The sequence below is a fragment of the Pelophylax lessonae genome (genome assembly GCF_965119305.1).
Source record: "Pelophylax lessonae genome assembly, chromosome: 9".
Lineage (NCBI taxonomy): Eukaryota > Metazoa > Chordata > Amphibia > Anura > Ranidae > Pelophylax > Pelophylax lessonae.
Window position 1 is genome coordinate 185,211,986 of NC_138776.1, and position 15,453 is coordinate 185,227,438.

Below are 15,453 nucleotides of genomic sequence, written 5' to 3' on the forward strand. Positions count from 1 at the left end.
AAGATTTCCCAAGCTTTAAACATCCCAAGGAGCACTGTGCAAGCTATACTATTGAAATGGAAGGAGTATCAGACCACTGCAAATCTACAAAGACCTGGCCGTCCCTCTAAACTTTCAGCTCATAAAAGGAGAAGACTGATCAGAGATGCAGCCAAGAGGCCCATGATCACTCTGGATGAACTGCAGAGATCTACAGCTGAGGTGGGAGACTCTGTCCATAGGACAACAATCAGTCGTATACTGCACAAATCTGGCCTTTATGGAAGAGTGGCAAGAAGAAAGCCATTTCTTAAAGATATCCATAAAAAGTGTAGTTTAAAGTTTGCCACGAGCCACCTGGGAGACACATCAAACATGTGGAAGAAGGTGCTCTGGTCAGATGAAACCAAAATCGAACTTTTTGGCAACAATGCAAAACGTTATGTTCGCCGTAAAAGAAACACAGCTCATCACCATCAACACACCATCCCCACTGTCAAACATGGTGGTGGCAGCATCATGGTTTGGGCCTGCTTTTCTTCAGCAGGGACAGGGAAGATGATTAAAAGTGATGGGAAGATGGATGGAGCCAAATACAGGACCATTCTGGAAGAAAACCTGATGGAGTCTGCAAAAGACCTGAGACTGGGACGGAGATTTGTCTTCCAACAAGACAATGATCCAGAACATAAAGCAAAATCTACAATGGAATGGTTCACAAATAAACATATCCAGGTGTTAGAATGGCCAAGTCAAAGTGCAGACCTGAATCCAATCGAGAATCTGTGGAAAGAACTGAAAACTGCTGTTCACAAACACTCTCCATCCAACCTCACTGAGCTCGAGCTGTTTTGCAAGGAGGAATGGGCAAACATTTCAGTCTCTCGATGTGCAAAACTGATAGAGACATACCCCAAGCGACTTACAGCTGTAATCGCAGCAAAAGGTGGCGCTACAAAGTATTAACTTAAGGGGGCTGAATAATTTTGCACGCCCAATTTTTCAGTTTTTAATTTGTTAAAAAAAAGTTCTAATATCCAATAAATTTTGTTCCACTTCATGATTGTGTCCCACTTGTTGATTCTTTACAAAAAATTACAGTTTTATATCTTTATGTTTGAAGCCTGAAATGTGGCAAAAGGTCGAAAAGTTCAAGGGGCCGAATACTTTCGCAATGTACTGTATATATAAATAAATATCAATATATATATATATATATATATACACATACAGTGGGTACGGAAAGTATTCAGACCCCCTTAAATTTTTCACTCTTTGTTATATTGCAGCCATTTGCTAAAATCATTTAGGTTCATTCTTCTTCCTCATGAATGTACACATAGCACCCCATACTGACAGAAAAACACAGAATTGTTGACATTGTTGCAGATTTATTAAAAAAGAAAAACTGAAATATCACATGGTCCTAAGTATTCAGACCCTTTGCTCAGTATTCAGTAGAAGCCCCCTTTTGATCTAATACAGCCAGGAGTCTTTTTGGGAAAGATGCAACAAGTCTTTCACACCTGGATTTGGGGATCCTCTGCCATTCCTCCTTGCAGATCCTCTCCAGTTCTGTCAGGTTGGATGGTAAACGTTGGTGGACAGCCATTTTTAGGTCTCTCCAGAGATGCTCAATTGGGTTTAAGTCAGGGCTCTGGCTGGGCCATTCAAGAACAGTCACGGAGTTGTTGTGAAGCCACTCCTTCGTTATTTTAGTTGTGTGCTTAGTGTCATTGTCTTGTTGGAAGGTAAACCTTCGGCCCAGTCTGAGGTCCAGAGCACTCTGGAGAAGGTTTTTGTCCAGGATATCCCTGTACTTGGCCGCATTTATCTTTCCCTCGATTGCAACCAGTAGTCCTGTCCCTGCAGCTGAAAAACACCCCCACAGCATGATGCTGCCACCACCATGCTTCACTGTTGGGACTGTATTGGACAGTTGATGAGCAGTGCCTGGTTTTCTCCACACATACCCCTTAGAATTAAGGCCAAAAAGTTCTATTTTGGTCTCATCAGACCAGAGAATCTTATTTCTCACCATCTTGGAGTCCTTCAGGTGTTTTTTAGCAAACTCCATGCGGGCTTTCATGTGTCTTACACTGAGGAGAGGCTTCCGTCGGGCCACTCTGCCATAAAGCCCCGACTGGTGGAGGGCTGCAGTGATGGTTGACTTTCTACAACTTTCTTCCATCTCCTGACTGCATCTCTGGAGCTCAGCCACAGTGATCTTTGGGTCCTTCTTTACCTCTCTCACCAAGGCTCTTCTCCCCCGATAGCTCAGTTTGGCCGGACGGCCAGCTCTAGGAAGGGTTCTGGTCGTCCCAAACGTCTTCCATTTGAGGATTATGGAGGCCACTGTGCTCTTAGGAAGCTTAAGTGCAGCAGAAATCTTTTTGTAACCTTGGCCAGATCTGTGCCTTGCCACAATTCTGTCTCTGAGCTCTTTAGGCAGTTCCATTGACCTCATGATTCTCATTTGCTCTGACATGCATTGTGATCTGGAAGGTCTTATATAGACAGGTGTGTGGCTTTCCTAATCAAGTCCAATCAGTATAATCAAACACAGCTGGACTCAAATGAAGGTGTAGAACCATCTCAAGGATGATCAGAAGAAATGGAAAGCACCTGAGTTAAATATATGAGTGTCACAGCAAAGGGTCTGAATACTTAGGACCATGTGATATTTCAGTTTTTCTTTTTTAATAAATCTGCAACAATGTCAACAATTCAGTGTTTTTCTGTCAGTATGGGGTGCTATGTGTACATTCATGAGGAAGAAGAATGAACTTAAATGATTTTAGCAAATGGCTGCAATATAACAAAGAGTAAAAAATTTAAGGGGGTCTGAATACTTTCCGTACCCACTGTATATATACACACACACACACACATAAAGTGTAAGCTGCTGCTATAACATAAAATCACATAAAAAAAGGTGCATATAAAGATTGCAATATTCAAATACAGCAGGCTAAAACGCACTAGCAGCGCTCAGATACAGTGCAACCCAATGGGCTGGGGAATAAAGTCAATAGAGTTCATGCACAGTGCCCGAATGGTGTCCACTGACGACAGTCCTAAACAAGCAAAAATCCTTTGTTGTTCACCACACAGGACCCTCCACCTCACCACGGTGATCACCCTTAAGGTAATGCACTCAGCTCATTCACTTCTTCCCCCTGGCTGGCTGAGCACAGAGCTTTGTCTAGGGGACAGAAAGGTGCCTGTCTGGTGGAAGTCGGGTTCTCTACAGTGGAGATCGGACGATCTACTCTCAGCTGGTGATCGGCATATGTTTTGGGCTAGCTTTGACCAGATTTCTGGTGAGTGCATTACCTTAAGGGTGATCACCGTGGTGAGGTGGAGGGTCCTGTGTGGTGAACAACAAAGGATTTTTGCTTGTTTAGGACTGTCGTCAGTGGACACCATTCGGGCACTGTGCATGAACTCTATTGACTTTATTCCCCAGCCCATTGGGTTGCACTGTATCTGAGCGCTGCTAGTGCGTTTTAGCCTGCTGTATTTGAATATTGCAATCTTTATATGCACCTTTTTTTATGTGATTTTATGTTATAGCAGCAGCTTACACTTTATGTGTTGTTCTCATATTGTATTTTAATATTTTACACAAGCGCCGGTTGAGCAGGTTTTTAGTCCCCCGGTTTTATCTCTACTTGCTCCTTTTTTTATATATATATAAAATATATATATATATATATATATATATATATATATATATATATATATATATATATATATATATATATATATAAAAAAAACATACATATGCAAAAACCAATATTAGTGTTACTTCCTATATCTAACCAACCCAAAAATATATTAATTTCACACATATACAATGTTTTATTTTTGGGGAGGAGCCATATTAGTGTTGCTCAGTGCCATCCTAAGAGCCTTATAGGCCCATGGGCAATGCAGTGCACTGGGGCCCTGCCTACACAATCACCCACGAGAATAAAAATGCTAATTATCGATAAGGCGATATTTATTGGTATCTCCAACAAAATCAGCGTTTAAACTTTAACACAACGTTTGGACAATATAACATGGGTTTGAAACACAAGGAATTGAAAAACAAGAAATTACAGTACAAAAACACTTTGGATTATTGAATAAAGGAGAGAACATGGCAGGTATAGGGTGGCACATAGACGATGGCTTACAGAGGATGTACATGGCAGGTAAAGGATGGTACAGACAGAGGATGTACATGGCAGGTATAGGCTGGCACACAGAGGATGTACATGACAGGTATAGGATGGAATACAGAGGATGTACATAACATATATAGGATTGCACAGTAAAAGGACTTACAGTGCAGGTACAGGAGGGCACATGGACACAGAGTATACATGGGAGGTATAGGATGGCACATAGAGGATGTACAGGACTGATATAGGATAGCACACAGAGGATGTACATGGCAGGTATAGGATGGCACAGACATAAGTTGTACATGGCAGGTATGGGATGGCACAGAGGATGTACAGGACAGATATAGGATGGCACACAGAGGATGTACAAGAAAGATATAGGATGGCACATAGACAATAGCATACAGAGGGTGTACATGGCAGGTAAAGGATGGCACAGAGGATGTACATGGCAGGTATAGACTGGCACACAGAGGATGTACATGGCAAGTATAGGATGGCACACAGAGGATGTACATGGAAAGTATAGGATGGCACCCAGAGGATGTACATGGCAGGTAAAGGATGGCACAGACAGAGGATGTACATGGCAGGTATAGGATGGCACAGTCAGAGGATGTACATGGCAAGTATAGGATGGCACAGACAGAGGATGTACATGGCAAGTATAGGATGGTACACAGAGGATGTACATGGCAGGTAAAGGATGTCACTGACAGAGGATGTACATGGCAGGTATAGGATGGCACAGACAGGGGATTTACATGGCAAGTATAGGATGGCACACAGAGGATGTACATGGCAGGTATAGGATGGCACAGACAGAAGTTGTACATGGCAGGTATGGGATGGCGCAGAGGATGTACAGGACAGATATAGGATGGCACACAGAGGATGTACAGGAAAGATATAGGATGGCACATAGACGATGGCATACAGAGGATGCACATGGCAGGTAAAGGATGGCACAGACAGAGGAGGTACATGGCAAGTATAGGCTGGCACACATAGGATGTACATGGCAAGTATAGGATGGTACACAGAGGATGTACAAGACAAGTATAGGATGGCACACAGAGGATGTACATGGCAGGTATAGGATGGCACAGACAGAGGATGTACATGGCAGGTATAGGATGGCACAGACAGAGGATGTACATGGCAAGTATAGGATGACACCCAGAGGATGTACATGGCAGGTAAATGATGGCACAGACAGAGGATGTACATGGAAGGTATAGGATGGCACAGACAGAGGATGTACATGGCAAGTATAGGCTGGCACACAGAGGATGTACATGGCAAGTATAGGATGGCACACAGAGGATGTACAAGACAAGTATAGGATGGCACACAGGATGTACATGGCAGGTATAGGATGGCACAGACAGAGGATGTACATGGCAGGTATAGGATGGCACAGACAGAGGATGTACATGGCAAGTATAGGATGGCACCCAGAGGATGTACAAGACAAGTATAGGATGGCAGCACACAGAGGATGTACATGGCAGGTATAGGATGGCACACAGAGGATGTACATGGCAGGTAAAGGATGCCACAGACAGAGGATGTACATGGCAGGTATAGGATGGCACAGACAGAGGATGTACATGGCAAGTATAGGCTGGCACACATAGGATGTACATGGCAAGTATAGGATGGCACACAGAGGATGTACATGGCAGGTAAAGGATGGCACAGACAGAGGATGTACATGGCAGGTATAGGATGGCATAGACAGAGGATGTACATGACAAGTACAGTATAGGATGGTACACAGAGGATGGCACACAGAGGATGTACATGGCAGGTATAGGATAACACAGACAGAGGATGTACATGGCAAGTATAGGATGGCACACAGAGGATGTACATGGCAGGTATAGGATGGCACACAGAGGATGTACATGGCAGGTAAAGGATGGCACAGACAGAGGATGTACATGGCAAGTATAGGCTGGCACAAAGAGGATGTGCATGGCAAGTATAAGATGGCACACATAGGATGTACATGGCACACAGAGGATGTGCATGGCACACAGATGATGGCACACAGAGGATGTACATGGCACACAGAGGATGGCACACAGGGGATGTACATGGCAGGTAAAGGATGGCACAGACAGAGGATGGAGAGAGAGAGAGAGAGAGAGAGAAAAAAAAAATCAAGCAGCTGCAGCAGTCTAATTACCTTCCACAGTGGCCGCACAGCACATGAAGGGAGGCGGTGGGTGGAGCCATTCTAGGTGCCGAGGACGAGGAGGATCCTCCTCCTGCTGTGAATGCTGGGTCCCCTCTCCTCAGGACGTCACTGGTTGCTAGATGCCAGTCGGCGGGCCTTCCTAGCAACCAGTACAGCGCAGACTGACAAACTGGTCAGGGGGGGCCCCTAGACCACCAGGTAAACTAATCTGACCTGGGGGGGGGGGGGGGGACAGATCATTGCCACCCTGTGTGTGGGGCCCCTTGGCAAGTGCCGGGCGTGCCCATTCGGAAAGACGGCCCTGGTGTTGCTTGTCATATAGAACAGAGACAGTTGTAGGTAGTTCAGGGATTTGAACGTCCAAATACACTGTTGCACGACAGATTTGATAACCACTTAGCCACCTGGTGCTCATGACATTTTTCAAAAGCGTGTGATTTGGTTATAGACTTCTTTAAAAAAAAACAGAATTTTTGTAAGATCTTACCTGTAAAATTCCTTTCTCTGAGTCCTCCGACAGTCGCCGCCTCTTCATATTCGTCACTAATGGGGTTATTGACCTTTGCTCCGTAGGAGTAGCTAGGCAACAGAATATATTAATATCAAAGCTTTTAGCATATCCCACCCCCAGGGAGTGGTCCCCTCAGTCAATACCTCCCTGCTTCCTGCATTTCCAACTCAGTTTCAGTAGCATAGCAGTAGAGTACATAAACAAACCCCAAAAAGAGGGGCGGGGGCGGCGACTGTCGGAGGACTCAGAGAAAGGAATTTTACAAAATTCCGTTTTCTCTTACGTCCTCCGACAGTCGCCGCCTCTTCATATTCGTCACTAATGGGGACGTCCCATAGCAGTGTAGACATGAGGGGTGGGAAAAAAGCAGCCGCGCCTAAAGCAACACAGTACCCACATCAGAGAAAGGAACCTTACCAAAGTAAGAGAACCAACTGGGCAACAGGAAAAATGTGCTCAACAGGAGCAACAACCCAGGAAAGAACAAGTAACCTAGGGGTAAAAACACCCCAACAGCCAAGGGCCCAAACAAGGGACCCTAAGGCACCGCCGCACTAAGAACTTTACGGCCAAAGGAAGCATCTGCCGATGCCTGAACATCCACTTTGTAAAATTTCGAAAAGGTGTGAACGGACGACCAAGTCGCCGCCTTACACACCTGGGCCACAGAAGCCTGATGACGATAGGCCCAAGACGTACTCAGAGACCTGGTAGAGTGCGCCTTCACAGGAAAAGGAGGAACCTTCCCCTTCAAAGCATAGGCTTGCACAATCGTCTGTCTGATCCATTTGGCGATGGTCGCAGCCGACGCCGCCATGCCCTTCCGAGGTCCCTCAGGAAGGACAAAGAGAGAATCCGACTTGCGAAAGGATTTAGTCGATGACAGGTAAACCCTGATCGCCCTAACAACATCCAAGGAATGCAAGGCCACCTCCGTCGGATGCTTAGGCTTCGCGCAAAGCGAAGGCAGAACAATATCCTCATTGAGGTGAAATTCCGAGATTCTCTTCGGAAGAAAAGACGGGTTAGGTCGCAAGACCACCTTATCCAAGTGAATCACCAAATACGGAGATTTGCAGGACAAGGCCGCCAGCTCCGACACCCTGCGAGCCGAAGTGATCGCCACCAAGAAGGCAACCTTCTTGGACAACAGAGACAACGAGATCTCCCTGATCTTTTCAAAAGGAGCATGTTGCAACACGGACAGAACAAGGTTCAAATCCCATGGAGGCAAAGGCTCCCTCCTAGGAGGGACCAAATGTCGCACCCCTTGAACAAAGGTGCTAACCAAAGAGTTAGACGCCACAGGGCGTTGAAAGAGAATGGCCAGCGCAGAAATCTGACCCTTAATCGTGGCCAACGCCAAACGCTGGTCCACGCCCGTTTGAAGGAAAGCCAACACTCTCGACACCGAGTACGAGCGAGGGGAATACCCCCTGGACTCACACCAGGCAAAGTAACCCTTCCAAGTACGGTAGTAAATCTTCCCCGAAGAGGCCTTCCTAGCCTTGATCAAAGTGGGAATGACCTCAGGGGAAAGACCCCTATCCTTCAGGACCTGGCTTTCAACAGCCAGGCCGTTAAAGCCAGCGACTGTAAAGCAGGATGGAATATCGGTCCTTGAGACAGGAGATCTTCTCGAAGTGGCAGACGCCACGGAGCGTCGACCGCCAGATTCACGAGGTCTGCGTACCAAGACCGGCGAGGCCAGTCTGGTGCCACTAGAATCACCGTGTGCGGTTCCGAGGCCAACCTGCGAAGGAGCCTGGACAGCAGCTGAATCGGTGGAAAGGCATACATCAGGCGATACTGATGCCAGGGCGCCACCAACGCGTCTGAGGCGTCTGCCCGAGGATCGCGCGTCCTTGCCACGAACCTTTCCACCTTGTTGTTTAGACGAGACGCGAACAGGTCCACATCTGGGGACCCCCACTTCGCGCACAACATCTGGAAGACATCCGGGTGAAGGGACCATTCTCCCTGGTCCAGGGTCTGGCGGCTCAGATAATCCGCCTGCCAGTTCTCCACCCCCGGAATGTGAACTGCAGATATCGCCGGGACGTGCGTCTCGGCCCAAGACAGAATGTCGGCTACTTCCCGCGCCGCTCGGGCACTCCTGGTGCCCCCTTGGTGGTTGATGTAGGCCACCGCTGTGGCATTGTCCGTCTGTACCCGAACTGGACGGCCCAGAAGCCTGTCCTTCCAACGCAGAAGACAGAGATTTATCGCTCGCAATTCCAGAATGTTCATCGGAAGGGAGGATTCCTCCTCCGACCAAGTTCCCTGGGCGGACAGAACGCCCAGAACACCACCCCAGCCCGACAGGCTGGCATCCGTGGTGATCACCGTCCACGACAAAGGACGAAAGGACTTGCCCCCCGACACCGCCGGGGACTGGAGCCACCACAAAAGACCCCTGCGGGTGAGACGGCTCAACGACAGCCGCAGATCCAGAGATTGTGGACGCCCGTCCCACTTGGCCAGGACCTCCGCCTGAAGCTCCCGTGTGTGAAACTGGGCGAAGGGAATCGCCTCGAAAGCCGAAACCATCAATCCCAGACACCTCATACACGTCCGGAGTGACGAGCACTGATTGTCCCTGAGGGACCTGACTTCGCACTGAAGCGTCCGAAGCTTGTCTTCCGGCAGGAAGACCTTCGCTTGAACAGAGTCCAGAATCATCCCCAAGTAGGGAAGACGAACCGACGGACACAACGTTGACTTTGGAAAATTTATCGTCCAACCGAATTCCTGCAGAGTCTGCATCGTGATGGACAGGTCGTTCACCAGGCCCTGACTGGACGCGGACCGAATCAGGATATCATCCAGATACCCCAGGACAGAAATGCCCTGGGCCCTCAATAAGGCCAGAACCGGCGCAAGCACCTTGGTGAAAACCCGCGGAGCCGAAGCAAGACCAAAAGGCAACGCCACGAATTGATAATGATCCTCCGCAATGGCAAATCGAAGGTACCTCTGGTGACCCTCGAAAATGGGGATGTGAAGGTATGCATCCTTCAAGTCGATGGAGGCCATGAATTCCCCCGGAACCAGGGCAGCCACCACTGATCGCAGGGATTCCATGCGGAACTTGCGAACCCGCACAAAGCGGTTCAGAGCTTTTAAGTCCAGAATCGGACGCACTTTGCCCTCCTTTCTGGGCACAGTGAACATATTGGAATAGAACCCCCGAAATCTGTCCCGATGAGGCACCGGAACCACCACTCCCTGTGCCCGCAGGTCCCGCACCGCCAGATGCAGATCCTGCAAGCGCTCCGGAGTCAGCTGAAGGTTTGAGGGGAAAAATCTGCCCGCCGGCCGAGAGAGAAACTCGATCTTGTATCCAGATCGAACGATTTCCTGAACCCATCTGTCCCGAATGCGGTCCAGCCAGGGTTGAAGAAAACCGAGCAAACGTCCCCCCACCCCAGAACCGGGTGAGGGCGCACCTTCAGGCCGCATTGTTATGGGCAGCGAAAGGACCCCTGAGAGGGCCTAAACCAGGAATTCTTCTTACCACGAACAAACTTATTCTTGTGAGATTGGGGCAAGAGAGTGCTCTTACCCCCAGAAATACCCTTTATCAGAGTATCCAAAGATTCGCCAAAAAGGCGCGATCCCGCGTAGGGCAAATTAGCCAAAGTCTTGCGGGAAGATTGGTCAACAGACCAACATTTCAGCCATATCAGGCGACGGTTAAATACCGCCACACTAGAAAGACGCGCAGCCAAAGGGACCATATCTAAGTCCGCATCACACAAATACATGACACCCTGATGAATCTGATCTAAAATAGCCAAAGTTGTCGGCGGGGCAGAATCAGCCACCAAGGTGCGCCTGAGCACCTGCGTCCAATCCGCAATAGCCTGGGCTGCCATAATGGAAGCAAAAATAGGCTTCAGCATAGAGCCAGCAACCGTATAAGAATGACGGGCCAGAGATTCCAATCTCCTGTCCGTCAGGTCCCGGAACACCAGGGTATCCTCAGTAGGGATCGCAGTCGATTTATTCAAAATCGCCACCGCGTGATCCACCTGAGGCGGCACACACCAACGCTCATCAGTGGTGGGTGTAAAGGGTAACGCAGCTTGAACCTACTCGGCACAGCAAAAGGCTTTTTTAAATTGCGCCATTGCTCATCAACCGCGCGCTGAAATTCCGTAGAGCAAGGAAAAACCTGCGATGTTTTGCGTTTCCTTTGCGTCCCATAAGAGGACATCAAAACAGGAGGACTTGGTTCATCCTGCAAATGCAGCGTTTGCTTGATAGAAGCAACCAACTCATCCATGAGTGCAAGCTCTTCAGACGAGCCAGGGGGAGAATTATCAACCCCTTCCACCTCAGCCTCCCCCTCAGACCCCACAAGGTCAAGGGATGAGTGAGACCCTGAGAAGGGCACTCCAGCCATAGCAGCCCCATCGCCCTCTGAATCAGAGGAAATAGACACCCTGGGCCATTTTGTGGATCGATCAGCCACCAGCATCTGCACCTGAGCAGCCAAATTTGCCACAATAGTAGCCAGATCAGCCCCCTCGGGGGAAGCAGCAGCCCCTTGGCCCCCCACCAAGGCGGGAGGAAACTTGCAATCCTGAGAATCCATGCCCCAGTAATATTAGGAAAAAAAGGGGTACTGCCCCTTTAAGATCGCGGCGAGCGTAGCCCACCGCACCCACTGAATACACCGACCCCCACAGGGACAAGAAACTGGGCAAGGAATACAGGAAAAATGGGAAGATAAAAACCTGGAGAGATCACACAGGCTGCTGCCACCGATCGCTGTCCCAGAGCAAAGAAGTGATGCAAGACTGACCGCCCCTATGAAGCCTATGCAAGGCTACACAAACATGGCCGCTCGGCTGAGGATTCCTTGGGCAAATAGAAAATGGCGCCGACATGTGGCCTGATCGATCGCCGCCAAAATGGCAGCGTTTGGCGCCAAAACGCCGTGCAATACCACACAGGACCGGCCACCGCAGCGATCGCCGCACAGCATGCCCAAAATCTGACTGCTTCATGCTGACACCCAGCAGAGTGGGAGAGCCCCCCCTTCACAGCCCACACACAGGCAGCAAGTCCACACAGGAACTGACAGGGAGCACAGCAGCCACACAGACATGCAGGGTCACACAGTCCCAGACTGACACCCAAATAGACAGGTCCCCACATAGAGTTATACTTACCAGTCCGGATGGCGTGGGGAGCCTGCTCCAGCGACCAAACCGCTGCACTGAGGACAGGGAGTGTCGCAAGCATGACGCAGTGGAACTGCGGTGCGAAACCGCAATGGCGTCCAGTGAGGTAGCCACCTCACCGATAGCATCCCTGCAGCGAACAGGGATGGGTCGTTCAATGTGCCACGGTAAAACCTAAGCTGAACGCTCAATGGCAGGCTGGGAAGCCCCTGGCCCTGAGCCCTGGGATCCAGGGTGGCCAGACTGAGACCCAGCTCCGCACGATCATCTTCATCAGAAGAAGCTAACTAACGCTGAAAATAAACAGCTAGGTAAAAGAAAGATAAAAAAACTCCAAATAAAATCAAAAAGAGAAAAGAAGCTGAGACTAAGAGCCCCAAGCACAGGAACAGCCCAACCTACTCCTGAGCTAGGCATTAGAAACTGAGTTGGAAATGCAGGAAGCAGGGAGGTATTGACTGAGGGGACCACCCCCTGGGGGTGGGATATGCTAAAAGCTTTGATATTAATATATTCTGTTGCCTAGCTACTCCTACAGAGCAAAGGTCAATAACCCCATTAGTGACAAATAATATGAAGAGGCGGCGACTGTCGGAGGACATAAGAGAAAAAAAAAAATATATCTGTGTGCATATCTATATATAGACAGCTGCCCATGCTCAAACAGTTTTCAAATTTTCAGATTTTTCTGTGTTTCTATATAGGAATAGATTTGTTGGTTGAGTGGGGAGCCATATTAGTGTTGTTTCTGTTATAAAAAACTCAGATCCGGTGATTTTGGAAAACAAGAGGAATTTGTTTATTTACATGCGCATGGAGATATATACAGAGTTCAGTCAAAGCAGCCTGTCTCATGCATAAAAATCTACCCAGACAATAGGGTTTGCACTTTTTATAGTGATGAATATTTATGAGGTATAGGTGTGTTCTGGGCTGATCTAAAGTGTAATAGCATTTTTCATCCAATCAATGTCCACTTCTGCATCTGGTAGAGTGACGGTTACATCAACTGTCCCAACCTTTAGCTGTTATCTCTCCGTCAGAGTTGGTTCTGGAAATTGGTCTTGGAATGAAGCATCCTGCTTCCTTATCCCTCAAGATTTTTTGCTGTAGGAATAGACACACAAACTTTCCTTTCATGCATGCAAGGGGGATGGGGGCCTCTATCACTAGAAATAGGTTCATCATAAAGCATCACTCTAACTACTGTGATTTATATAAAGTATTCACCTCTATCTACATTTCTAGGTGTATATATATATATATATATATATATATATATATATATATATATATATATATATATATATATCTGCAGTTACATTTAGTGAAAGATTCCTGACTCAGCCAATTCTTCCAACAGTTTCCTATATAGAACCACATTAAACTCTGAAAAAATGTAAACTGTTTTAGCGTAGCTGAACCCAGAACTCTTTCTTTAAAAACTACATATATATGTGTGTTTCATTTTTTTGGCATATATATATATATATATATATAAATAAATATATAGAAAGAAAACCAAACTAAAAAAAATAAATAAAAAAATTATATATATTATATATATATATATATATATATATATATATATATATATATATATATATATATAGATAGAGATATACACACACATATATATATATATATATTTTTTTTAAAGACAGAAGTCTACCCAAATCACATATGCTTTTCAAAAATGTCATGAGCACCAGGCTGGCATGCCTAAGGACCCATATTGCAGTAAGTGTATTTTGTTGGATGAATACTTTTCATGCTCTAAATGTTTTGTATAGTTTTTGCAAAGTGTGTTTTTATGCACTCTATACAAGTGTTTTTTCTTTTCATGCCTCTGTGTAGCTGTATGTTCTAGTGATTTGATGGTATTTAAAATGGAAAAGTAGGTTCATGCAAACAATAACCATAAAAGTATGTTGGGTATGTTTTATGCTTAATACTAAGGTGTCTACAACTTATTTTGCTTGACTGTTGGATATTGTAAGCTCTATCTATTCATCATATGTTGTATCTTTGCACTGTAATTTGAATAAAGAGGACTTGATTTGGGGGTTTTGGCGGGAACATTTCACATTTCATCTGCCTGCTTGAGTGATTACTGATGTTTTATACAGGTTCAATAAAGCTTATTCATTTGTACACAGCTCCTGTTTTTTTGTTTTCTTTTCTTCATATTTGTCTGGATGTAATTCAGATATCTTATGTGTCTTTTGAATGTAATCCATTTCTTGTATTTTTTGTGTGTGTGAAATGCCGGTACAGTATGAGCGTGTATGGCTCTGTCCCTGGAAAGCGGCAGGGTTATGGTTTCTCCCTGTACAGCGGCAGGGGTATGGTTTCTCCCTTTACTCCGACGAAGTGTGTGTGTGTGTGTGTGTGTGTGTGGGGGGGGGGGGTGGGGTGGGGGGGGGGGTGTGTGTGTGTGTGTGTATGGGTGTGTGTGGGGGGGAGGGGTGGGGGGGGATGGGGGTGTATGGGTGTGTGTGTGTGTGTGTGTGTGTGTGTGTGTGGGGGGGGGGGTGGTGTGGGGCTAAATTGTAAGAAATAATTAAAGTGTATGTATAGATTTAACTAAAAATATATATAAATTAAGGAATAATACAGAATTTCCGTTCAGCCTCTGTGGATGAATGTAACCAAAAAATTTAATAAAAAAATCACTAAAAATGATTACTGAATAAAAGATTGCTACAGCGCTGTATTCATGCATGACTGACTCACCTTTTTAGTTGGCCTAGGTGATAATGAACCTTGGCAACACATGTGTTTTGTAACAACATTTCCCATGATGCTCACCTACACTGCAGAGTACATGAGCATTATGGGAAATGTAGGGCAAAAACATCTAGGGGGGGGGGGGGGGGGGTTAAGGATTACCATCACTGGCATAGGTAAAACATTTCCAATACATGTTAGTTGTCTGTGTGCACCATTTTTAAAATAAAGCAAAATCCCTTTAAAATAAATTGCAAATGGCACATGGGCGTTCGCCCCTGGACCAGAAATTACACCAGATTGTGACCACTTCCTGGAATGTGTGCAACCCAATCAACTGGCTAATCATGGTGAGGGCCACTTTCAGCCGTGAAGAAATGGCATTCATATGCAAAGTGTGGAGGGTGGGGGGGTCTGTGCTTGTAATCAGAGCATTGATTACCAGTGCAGACCCTTGGGGGATGCCACTAGAGCCACCAGGGATTGCTGACCCATTGCCACCAGGGATGCCCACCCATGCCACCATTGATGCCAATCAGTGCTCAGGGAGCCTGTTAGTGCCCTCCTCATCAGTGCTGCCCATCATTAACATCTATCAGTGCTGCCCACAAGTACATGATCCAAAACTTCCGGGTCTGGGGCATACACAGCAGGAGCTGC